An 11038-nucleotide genomic window follows, 5' to 3' on the forward strand; every position below is an offset into this window, starting at 1 on the left:
CCCATGTATTCTGAAGCATATTCAACACCTCGCTCATTCGGATTTATTTTATTCCATATTCTTTCATGTGGGAATTGGACCAGAATCACTGTTTTGCATGAAATAATTACAGTTCCGCTATTTTCCACGAAACCCAAAATTTTTCTGCTCTGTTCAGGGAATAAAGATCCCCTGAAGTCCTACTGCACAGATGTGTGCCATTCAGGTTCAATAGCTTTGCATCTCTGTATAGGTAAAGCTGGAAAAAGGATCAACGTCGTATTTTTTCTTCTTTTTCTACTAATAGGTGAAAAGTAATGGAGATTATAACGTATTTGCTTTAATTTCTTCGCAAAAACAGCATGCACTGAAACTTCTACTCAGCCGCTCAGTCAGCACCAGAGTCAACTTTACGATTATTTGCTTGTCAGTTTGCTTCTATAGCCTCATTTGTGATGTATTCGGCAGCTCTCTGATCAAAGCGCTTTCGACGACGGTCAACCTCACGCAACCACATCACGATGCAGCACCCCGGCGGTATCCCAACTGGCTTGGTAAGTTACCAGGAATATCACGGAACGTTAACTATACGGTCATGCTATCATCTATGTATATGAGCGCTGCGTCTGAAATGGCAATTCGCAGGTGTGGATTCGATGGAAGGCATTCTTTGGTGCTCACTCCCAGATTTTTAAACGACTCGTTGGCGTTGTGACTTCACTCATAGAAAAACACTTCCTCCGAAGCTTTGGCTCTGATAATTATGGAAAAACAGACTATTGCGCGGAGAACTTAATTTGGCGAGTATTTGGGCTCAGAATTCAAGTTCGCCATTTTCCTCTATATAGTCCGCACACGAAGTGTCGCGGTCTTTCGAACACAGCACGTGACAGGCGCCGCTGTCTGTAGCAAACATGTAGAATTTCGAAGCCTAAACAGCCTTACGCATGCTTTGTAAGCCTGCAGCCGAAATGAGAAGAAAAGTTTCGTAATAACCACAAAGGAGTGCAGGAACAGCGCACTTCGCACAAGGTAAGAAGGAAAGCGCAAAGTGCGCCGCCGCGGTGGCTCAGCGGTTATGGTGCTCGGCTGCTGACCCAAAAGACGCGGGTTCGATCCCGGCCGCGGCGGCTAGAATTTCTTTGGAGGAGAAATTCTAGAGGACCGTGTACTGTGCGATGTCAGTGCACGTTAAAGAACCCCAGGTGGTCGAAATTTCCGGAGCCCTCCACTACGGCGTCTCTCATAGCCTCAGTCGCTTTGGGACGTTAAACCCCATAAACCAAACCAAACCAAAGCGCAAAGTAAAGCGTGCAATGTACAGTCAGTGGACAAAAGTTTGAGGGATGTGAGTTCGCGGGAAAAAAATATTACTTCTCTGCTGCCAGCAAAAGCAAGCTAGTCAAAGTCTTGAATCATGAGGGCACGTGGATGCTAGATCCACATGAACAAATTTCAGCTGACTGCCAAGTGCGGCAACGCAGAAATAATTTTTTTTCCGGAAATCCACATCTCAAATCGATGACTGTACCTTTCTTGCTTTGCCTGGCAGCTGCTAAAGAATCAGCTGAGCTTAGGAGAATACTGACTTTGGCTTCTGAAATCATTTTTTTTATCGATAAATGCGAATCAGTGGAAATTTAGGTGAAATTTGGGCGCCCGCTCGTCACTTGGTTTATAAAACTGCGCTGTTCTGGCTCTGCAAAAACGGCGGATAAGAACGCGAGTTACTGTATAATGTTTAGGGAGGCTTCGGCATTCGAAGAGAACCGAAAATCGATTGTTCCTTTTTTCCAAATTTAGCCTTCCTTGTATTCCTCAGGATATCTCGTTCAAAATGAGAAGTGAAGAACAACGCAAGTGGTTGAATATGTGCGTATAGATGGCGCTGACAGTATACATATACTTCGACAGGAGATAGCATTCGTTGCTGTTAAAGATAGCGCTCATGCATATCGTAATACGTGCTGATTTATTTTTGTGTAATGAATTTTTCTCTAAATAGCAAATAAGTAACAAATCAAGAGCTCAAAGCATACTCTTTTTTTTCAACTCAAGGTGTAGACAGTAGAAAGTGACTTTATGCAACGCTTGCAGTTTTCTCAATTGAAAGAATACTACCTTCAATAAGCACGCATACTAGCTGTATCGGCTCATTCAAGATAGCACATTCCGTTTAGTGAAGGTTTCTTGCATAGAGAGTACCGCCAGGATCTTCTACTGGATTTCATTTCATTTCATTTATTTCGTCCTTAAAGGCCCGAGGGCATTACATAAGGAGGGGGTTACAAATTGTTTTGTGTGAACGCACTCATGATGAAAACATAGATGCTCGATATCTAACACGTCACGTACTTACACAGACGATCTCAACCCTACATTTTTGAAGTTTGCTTCGCAAAACAATTCTCGCGTGGAGCCATTTGGGTCGTGGAAGGAGCAATAGCTAGCTTTTAACGAATACACAATATCTTTCGATGACAGCTTAAAATTGACACCGAGGACAACTCCATGTATTTATTGGCCAGTAAAAATTGAGTCTTTGGCCTCTTCCGGCTATGTTGGCGTTTGTCCGGCAGCGAAAGACGCATTTATTGCCGAGGGAATTGGATTTAAAGACCTTCCCTCCAGTCAATTCAAACTCGGGACGTCCTTACCGAAAAGGACGGATTGCCAGAGTTTTGAAGTGAATGGCGACGTAGCACAGCCTCCGTGATCCGCGCTCAAAAAGTTGTCGACGCACGCATTTTAACTGCGAAATTGGCCGCAGATGGCGACACCTGTATTTCGTTTTACTGGTCGTTTATAGCTTATAACAGCACCATATTTGTTGAGAGGGGTGTGTTTTTTACTGGAACGCAGCGTTAAATCGGTACAGGCAAACTTCTATTTGTCCATGGTGTCTCTTTATACTAAAACAACTAAGTAGGTCCCAGAGTGGCATGTCAGCAATATAAACACGCATTGCAAATGCGATAAAAGCTTGGGGTGATTTTCTCTTCACTTCTGTGATTAAGAAGGCCGAGTCGCTCGAGCGACAGCAAATGAAAATAAATGAGGTGGAAGGAGCTCTTTTCTGCATAACAGCCGCGCCAGAGGCAAAGCGTCGTCACCGTGAGGGTGAGGGCAAGAGCAAGGGCAATAAGGAAGGCCTAACCAGAGGTCTTGCTGGTGGTGACAGATCGCACCACCACCGCGCAAAAAGACGTCCGAGAGTTTTAGCTCAGCAGAGAGGTGGTAGCGCTAGCCTACACCCGACTGAAGCCTGCCCATGAAGCATGTCCCATGAAGCCTGCCATTTTCCTCTCAGTTTATATTTTACAAGTTTCATGCAGTCTTTATCAGGTATATCTACTTGTTTTTTATTTCTACATTACGGGCACGTGCGGCACATCCATCAGCGCTCTCGTTGCCCTTAATTCCCTGCTGACTAGGAACCCAGCAGCACTTTACTGTAAGTCTTTGTTTCAGCTTTCAGTATGTTATGTGTTATGTCTCATATTATAGGTTGAGCTAAATATAGATGTGAACGTGAAGCACCATACAGTTAACAGAGCGCCGGCTTCAGAGTAAAACGCAAGTCCACCGACAAACAAACACAGCCTCAAATACAGCGTGTACTGCTCAGACATTGTAGTAATTAAACGCAGTTCCGAAGCACTAGCCAGACGGCACATATTTTAGCAACGATATTTTAGCACCTCTTCAGCCGTATTAGTCACTATTAGTGACTATAATACCGTCTACGCCGCCGCCGCAAGAACTAGCGCTCATTCCCGATCTTTCTTCCTCATGCCATCCCAGGACATAAATTATCTACAACAGCACGCCATGCACCATATCAACGCCAACCATCTTAAGAATGCTATCAAGACCATTATTGTTTGTCTCGCTTATCAGTCATGTAATGCTCCATACCAGGGGCCTCTGAGGTACCAAATAAAAAAAAAACTTGTTCGGTGTCCTAGCTGTTATAATGGGGAACTGCGGTTAGACATACTTTGCCGTACGACGAAGGCAGACAGTTTGAAAGCAAGCTATGTTAGCGGCCAGACTATTTCCTGACGTGCCGGAATAAACACAGTAGGTATTCAAAAAGATATTTAAATGTTTCGTTCGGAACTGTTGTGTATGTGCTATCATCTCTATTTGCGTAGGAACTTGAAGCTAACTCTGTATAAACGATGGAAAAGCAAATGCATTGGATACCTGCTACAAGACTTCGATATGTTTCATCCGCATTCTATCGCAGCAGCTTCCTTAAACTAATCATGCTTAAATTATGCTACTGATGTCGCTTGTAATATAAGTCGCTACGTTCGTGCGATGCTGCAAGCGAAGTTATCGTCTCTCCTCTGAAGCGCTGTGAGTATAAAATTAAAATTTCTTTGGGTGGTGATAGTGAAAATGTTTTTGAAAGAAGAGAGCACACACAGCACATGCATACATACATACAAAGAGAAATAACTACTACGTACCCGGTGTTATTTCGAAGCAGTCACGAGAGCAAACATTGGCGTCGGGAAGCGTAACATTTCCCTCGCGCGCTTCTCGTACAGACAAAGCAAAAGCGGAACGACGCCGACGTCCGAGCCCTGTAGGGGGCGGTGCCACCCAGAGCGTAACGAGACGCGTTGTCACTACGACGGGTCTCGACCCCCTCCCCCCCTCCTTGACGGGACCCGCAAGGACCCCAAGCGACGGCCCATCTCAGCCGACGACGAGACCGCAAGCGTAATCGGCGGGGCCTGATCCGGTTAACTCCGTCGTCTCAGCGTCAACGGCTCCAAGCGCCGGACGACAGCAACATAATCTTGTCCCTGCGGCTCGTCTAAGGCTCGTTCCGCTGCTCGCAGAGGAAGAGCGCCCCGAAGGGACGAAGCCGCGGCGGTGACGTGCCGAGTTGCCAGCCACCTTGTTAGCCCCGGGGCCGCCGCGAGAGAGAGGAGTGCCTTGACGGGTCAACCCCCCCCCCCCCTCTTAATTAGATCAACTCTGCCGCTCTGTGAGCACTGCCCAAAGGGCAAACACGCAGAAGCTGCAGGCTTGCCAGTACGTGCTGGCGCACAAAGAGTTATTCAACGCTGAGCCCAAAAGAACGACGCCGAGCGGAGTTTGTCTAGAGGTGGCTTCCTACAAACGTGGCTGTTGTTCGTCCTTGATGGAAAGGCCAGTCCCCCCCCCCCCCCCCCCCCCCCCCCCCCTGTCCTCCCTTACTCGACATTCTTCCTTTGTTTTTTATGTGCCCCGGAGAAAACAAGGTCAACACGCGAGTTTACTCAACGAATGAACGTCGTCCCGCCTTTTCTTTTTCATCCCGAGTGTCCCCTTCTCCCTGTGTTGAGCGCAGAAATAGAATTCGTGGCCGTTCGGCTCTACCACCTGTCAACGAGCGGTGTCTCGCCCAGGCGTCAGACTAACTGCTAATGTCAATATGCTCAACACTCGAGTTCTGACGGCGATGATCGAGAGAACTGCTCGACCATTTTTTTTACTACTTTTTCCTTGCCCCTCAGAAAGAAGGGCGGCCAAACCGGCAGTGCATGGACACAACCCTCAGACTTAAATAAAAGAAAGGGACGGGGTGGTGGAAGGCAGCAAGAATGGTTGAGCATGGAAGTGGAGCGGGGGGGGGGGGGGGGGGGGGGGGGGGATATGTATAAAAAAGAGTACGAACGCTGGTGGCCGTGCATTAGGACGGGGGCCGTGAAAGATCGTTCCGATTGAGGGGACACTTTTCGATGGTAAAGCGAGCGGAGAGGACTCGGGGAGGGAGACCAGTAGAGGGCAAGCCGCGCTTAGGAGGCGGTAATCACAAATTACGGGGAGAACACGGGGGGGAGTTGCGGCGAAGAGGAGAGGCGAAGGCAGTTAGCGTAATTGAATAAGCAAACAAGCCTAAACTGAATTACGTCCCTCGATGCGGGCCGCTCATTTGCAGGCCTTCGCTCCGGTTTTTACATCGCTCCTGCGAGTGGGACAGAACACCCTCCGGTGTAACGTGTTCGGCGGCTGTGTGGCCCCGATGGCTGAAAGAGAACATGCATGGGGCGGGAATATATGGAGAATAAAAGTAAAAAAAAAAAAGCCAGGCGTAGGGGAAACTTGCGCGAGCAAAGTGCACGCGCGATCGTAGATGCGTAACGATTCACCATGCAGTGCGCTTGAAAGCTTCGCCCCGTACATTTCGCGGAGTATAAGCGAGGGGTGGGTGCTGAAGTAGGAGGTGACGTGGTTTTAAGGCGTGTTCTCTGCAAGGGATACGAAACAAGTCGTGGGCAGATGCAGTCAGTCATCGTGTTTGGAAACATTGGCGATGGTTAATCGCAATTTTGGCAGATGACATGAGGGCCACAAGAAGTTTAAAGCCGCCGCGGTGGCTCAGTGGCTATGGTGCTCGGCTGCTGACCCAAAAGACGCGGGTTCGATCCCGGCCGCGGCGGCTAGAATTTCTTTGGAGGAGAAATTCTAGAGGCCCGTGTACTGTGCGATGTCAGTGCACGTTAAAGAACCCCAGGTGGTCGAAATTTCCGGAGCCCTTCACTACGGCGTCTCTCATAGCCTTAGTCGCTTTGGGACGTTAAACCCCACAAAACCAACCAACAAGAAGTTTAAAACGACAGCAGTGCGTGCAAAGCGTATACCGAACGCTGCGTTAAAAGCTGAGTTGTCGAGAAAAGTTTAACCTGTTGTTTGTCAGCAGCGAATAACACCAAAGTTTCTTATTTTAGGCTCAAGCTGTTCCCAGCTCTTCTCGGTCTTCGACAATGAAGGTGTAGAACAGTAATGTGGGGCAAAATTCGACGTGGGGCAAGACGCTATATTTCGATACTATGTGCATCATAGGTTTTAAATGCGCAGTCATATTAACTGAATATTTGGTGAGCATGATCCGCCACATCTCTATTGCAACTAAGCTAAGGCTTGCAAAATTCGCCTCTCCTAAGCAGGCGAAGCGGTCTGAAAGAAGCAAAATTCCGTACGCCTTATTTTTCAAACTGTTGAGCTCAACCGAAAAAGAGCACTATATTATCGTTAGTGTTTAATTTTTACGCCAGGCTCTTGTTCTTACCTCGTAGAATGTTCAACAATACTTGCGGCTCACGTTCTTACGAGGGAATTGTTTCAACAGCAAGCTACGCATTAGGCAAAAAGCGGCAACATGGTCTACGTTAGGCCTAAAGTTACCATAATTGTTTTTTTGCTTACTTAAAATCTCGCCCATTGTTTTATAGTTATCTAGGTTAGTCTGAACGTAGAAAAGGAAAAGATTGATTGCCTAGTAGTGCTACGAAGGCAAGATGAAAGCAATGGAGAGCATCTAGCCTAAGCCGCCACGGTGGCTCAGTGGTTATGGCGCTCGGCTGCTGACCCGAAAGACGCGGATTCGATCCCGGCCGCGGTGGCCGAATCGATGGAGGCGAAATGCTACAGGCCCGTGTAGTGCGCGATGTCAGTGCACGTTAAAGAACCCCAGGTGAAGGAAATTGTCCGCAGCCCTCTACTACGGTGTCCCTCGTAGGCTGAGTCGCTTTGGAAGGTTAAACGCCATACACCAACGAACCAACCAGTATCAAGCAGCGCCTGCAGCCCCAAGCGTTTTGGTCTCCCTAAAGACGCCCACCACAGAACACTCAAGAAAACATGTGAAGGGCAGGAACTCCAGACATTTTTGTAATCTAATCAACGCACCCTTAACGGTGAGCATTAAGGGTTACTTGTAGAGCACATTTTGACGATGGAGCAAGTTCTGCTCTTTCTTGCTTTGAATTACGTCCAAAACCACGCGTTCACGCAGCGCGAATCAAGCGAAATCGCATGCCCATTCCACGGGGCGAAGCCAAGGAGCAAGAACTGTGAGATTAAAAGAGAAAAAGGCCGGGAAGCATGCACGAAATTGAAAAAATCGTGCAACCAGGCTGCATGCAACGCCTGGTTATGAAAGAAGGTAATGCCCGAGCGCCGCACACACAATATTTCTTTTTCTCTGATCTAATTTGGAACCCTGAGTGGTCGACCTCAGTAACACCGGTACAGCGGTTGGGTGCCCGGTTAAAACAAAAAATGAGCATATATGACATACTTAATCGACGTAACCTTTACTAGGCTGGTATTCTTTTTGTTCTTCGTCTTCGATTCAGTACGAAGATACGTCGGCCCCTAGTGCATACTAACGTCCTATCAGAAGCAAATTGAAGGTACGAAGGAAAAAAAACTATCCCAATACAGATAGACCACCATTTGTGTGGTGTACATTCGTGACAAACTTGTAATTAACGGAGATATGATTGGTTGGGAGCTTAACACCTGCTTAGCGCCTTTGACAAACTTGTATTCTTAAAAAAAAATTATGCATTCCGCGGATTGCTGCAATCTGTAAACGCAGATATTATTTTTGCAACTGAGACGTGGCTAGACAGCTCTGTGAACGACTCTGAAATATTTCCTTCGCCCTACCTCGTATTCCGGAAAGATAGGGAGTATCGAAGCGCGGGTGTATCGTTTGGTCGAAAAGACTACAGAAAGTGTACGATAATTGAAAACCAGGACACGGTCACGGATACCATATTCTTCAGACTATGTACTCGTGATGGCGGAATGCTGACTTTAGCTGCATTTTACCGATCACCCTGTAAGGTTTGGATGCTATCAGGCCGTTGGATTCTAATTTGATTTCTCTCCCTGATGAACGCAGCAAATTATCAGGGGATGTCAACTTCCCCGACTTTAACTTGGCGGAAAACACGCGACCAGTAGGGATCTCCTGAACATTCCATGATGTGATCCCTACATACGGCTTTGAACAGTGTTAGTGATGAAGCTCGCGGGACTAACATTTTTTATTGATTATGGTGCAATGATTCAAGCATTGTTGAAAATGCTGGCGCAATTCCAGGAATTTGCGACTAAGAAATTGTGCTGCTGTGCTTATCCTTACAGAACTGGCAACATGTACCTATGACATGAGGAATGTGTTTTCCCATTTTAGGCTCATTTCAACGAAATATTCAACGAATTGGAAAAAGAACTTGAAGAATTTTTAGCAAGATCATTCCAAGAAGGCATTACCACTCAGTGTTTGTTTTTCAATAAACTTGCCACTGCAATCGGTCTAAAAGCGGATTCGATTCAAATATGTGTCAAGAAAAACCAAACCGGACAACTCATAGATAATTTCTAGCGTTAATAAGATTATAAAGCAAAGAACGCGTGCTTATAAAAGGTACACAAAGACAACAAACAGATTTGGAACTTCGCTTGTGTCATTAGGACACAGCCTATACGGAAGCCGCAAGCTCTGCCAAGGAGGATTATTTCGAAGGGGTACCGAATTTCTCGATCTGACCGAAAGCTTTTAGGGGATACATGTGAAAATCACGCAAAGAAGAGACACTCATTGGCAGTATTGTCCATAATACAGAATAAGCTCAATTAATATTTCAGAACAATTTTTTCTGGACAGATTGCTTATCTGATACTGTCTGCATGCCTTCACGAGCAATATTGCAACATGAATGCCCACTGCTACAATTACGCTTGAGGGTATCAGGAAGGCCCTCCCTAGATGAAAGTAAGCCTGCTGGACGTAATAGTTCCTAAAGTATTAAAATCTTGCTGCCACATAGCACCTATATATATATATATATATATAGGGTTCCAGAAGAGGGCAAATACGGGCTGGTTGGTACATGTTTTACGAATTGGAAAAACAGCGCAATCAAAGACGAGACAAGTTGTGTGGTTGTGCGGTATCTTTCTCTCATGCTTTTTTGTGTGTTTACTCGTGCCATTTCATTTATATGCTGCCTCACCTGTAGCAATAAACCATTTGGTTGTTAGTCAGCGCTGGTGTTTTGTCCTTCTCTTGTGTCTCGTCTTTGATTGCGCTGTTTTTCCAATTCGTAAAATATATAGGGTTAATTGGAGAGATATGAGAGAGGCCCTAGTCCTGCAGTAGGCGTAGTCAGGTGGATGATTATATATATATATATATATATATATATATATATATATATATATATATATATATATATATATATATATATACATATATATATATATATATATGCGCGTCCTCGACGTGCTGTCTTCTGTTCTGGAGTCGCGCGGGGCCCCACAGACGCGGCCAGAGGCGCTACAGACGCACACAATTGGCGGACACTTCCCTTCTTTTGTTAACACCCCCCCACACGCTTTTTTTCTCTAACTAGCCGCGTGCCCGCCCAGGCTCGCCTCCCTCTTTCACGCGGCGTTTTGCTCCCCCATCTTGGCGCTGGTGTCGCCGCTGTGTTCCTGCTTCCCCTTCAATTTTTTTTTTCATTTTGTTGTCTTTTTTGTTTCTTTCATTTTTATTTTTCGAGCCCTCTGTGTGCCAAGTTCAATGCAATAAGAAGACGCCTCCGTGCACTGTATTATCATTCTTGAGAAATACTAGTCGCTGGTCGAAACGCTGAAAAACCTGCTAAGTATATATATATATATATATATATATATATATATATATATATATATATATATATATATATATATATATATATATATCGTCGGATCCCACCGGCGGCGGTGGTTGTTTTTTCTTCTGCTTTTCTAATGAATTAGCTTTAAGCGATAACATGTTCAGTAATATTCTAAATTGATCAACACCACAATATAAATAAATAAATTAAAAATCCCCTGTGCCCCTTGGTTTCTGTGGCTGTTGGCTTCTTTCATGTATATATATATATATATATATATATATATATATATCAACATTCGTAGATGCCTGGGGGTCCCCATACCTCTCCTGGCGCAGTGGTTAAGCGAGCAGGGGCTCTTAAAGCTATCGCGTCAAAAATCGCTCTGAATCATCTGTAGCAAAATTCAGACCTATCTCATTGTGCTCGTTTCCTGCAAAATATTCGAACATATTCTGTACAGCAATATATACAAACACTCAGAATCGAATAGCTTCTGTTTTTGAAATCAGCGTGGCTTTAGAAAAGGTGTCGTTTGTTCATTCAATTACTAGAAATTTTCCCCGACATAGGCACGACTTTAGAAAGCGGATTAGAGATTC

At 45.5% G+C, this 11038-nt stretch overlaps 1 protein-coding gene across 2 annotated transcripts in view; it reads right to left on the reverse strand.

Annotated features, from left to right (window-relative positions):
- The window catches only part of Lim3 (Lim3 homeobox protein), a 134416-nt gene that overhangs the window by 20088 nt on the left and 103290 nt on the right, over positions 1-11038 (reverse strand). The gene's annotated exons all lie outside the window — the stretch shown is intronic.

The sequence above is a fragment of the Amblyomma mixtum genome, chromosome 3 (genome assembly GCF_055824585.1).
Source record: "Amblyomma mixtum isolate Tamu chromosome 3, ASM5582458v1, whole genome shotgun sequence".
NCBI classification, from domain to species: domain Eukaryota; kingdom Metazoa; phylum Arthropoda; class Arachnida; order Ixodida; family Ixodidae; genus Amblyomma; species Amblyomma mixtum.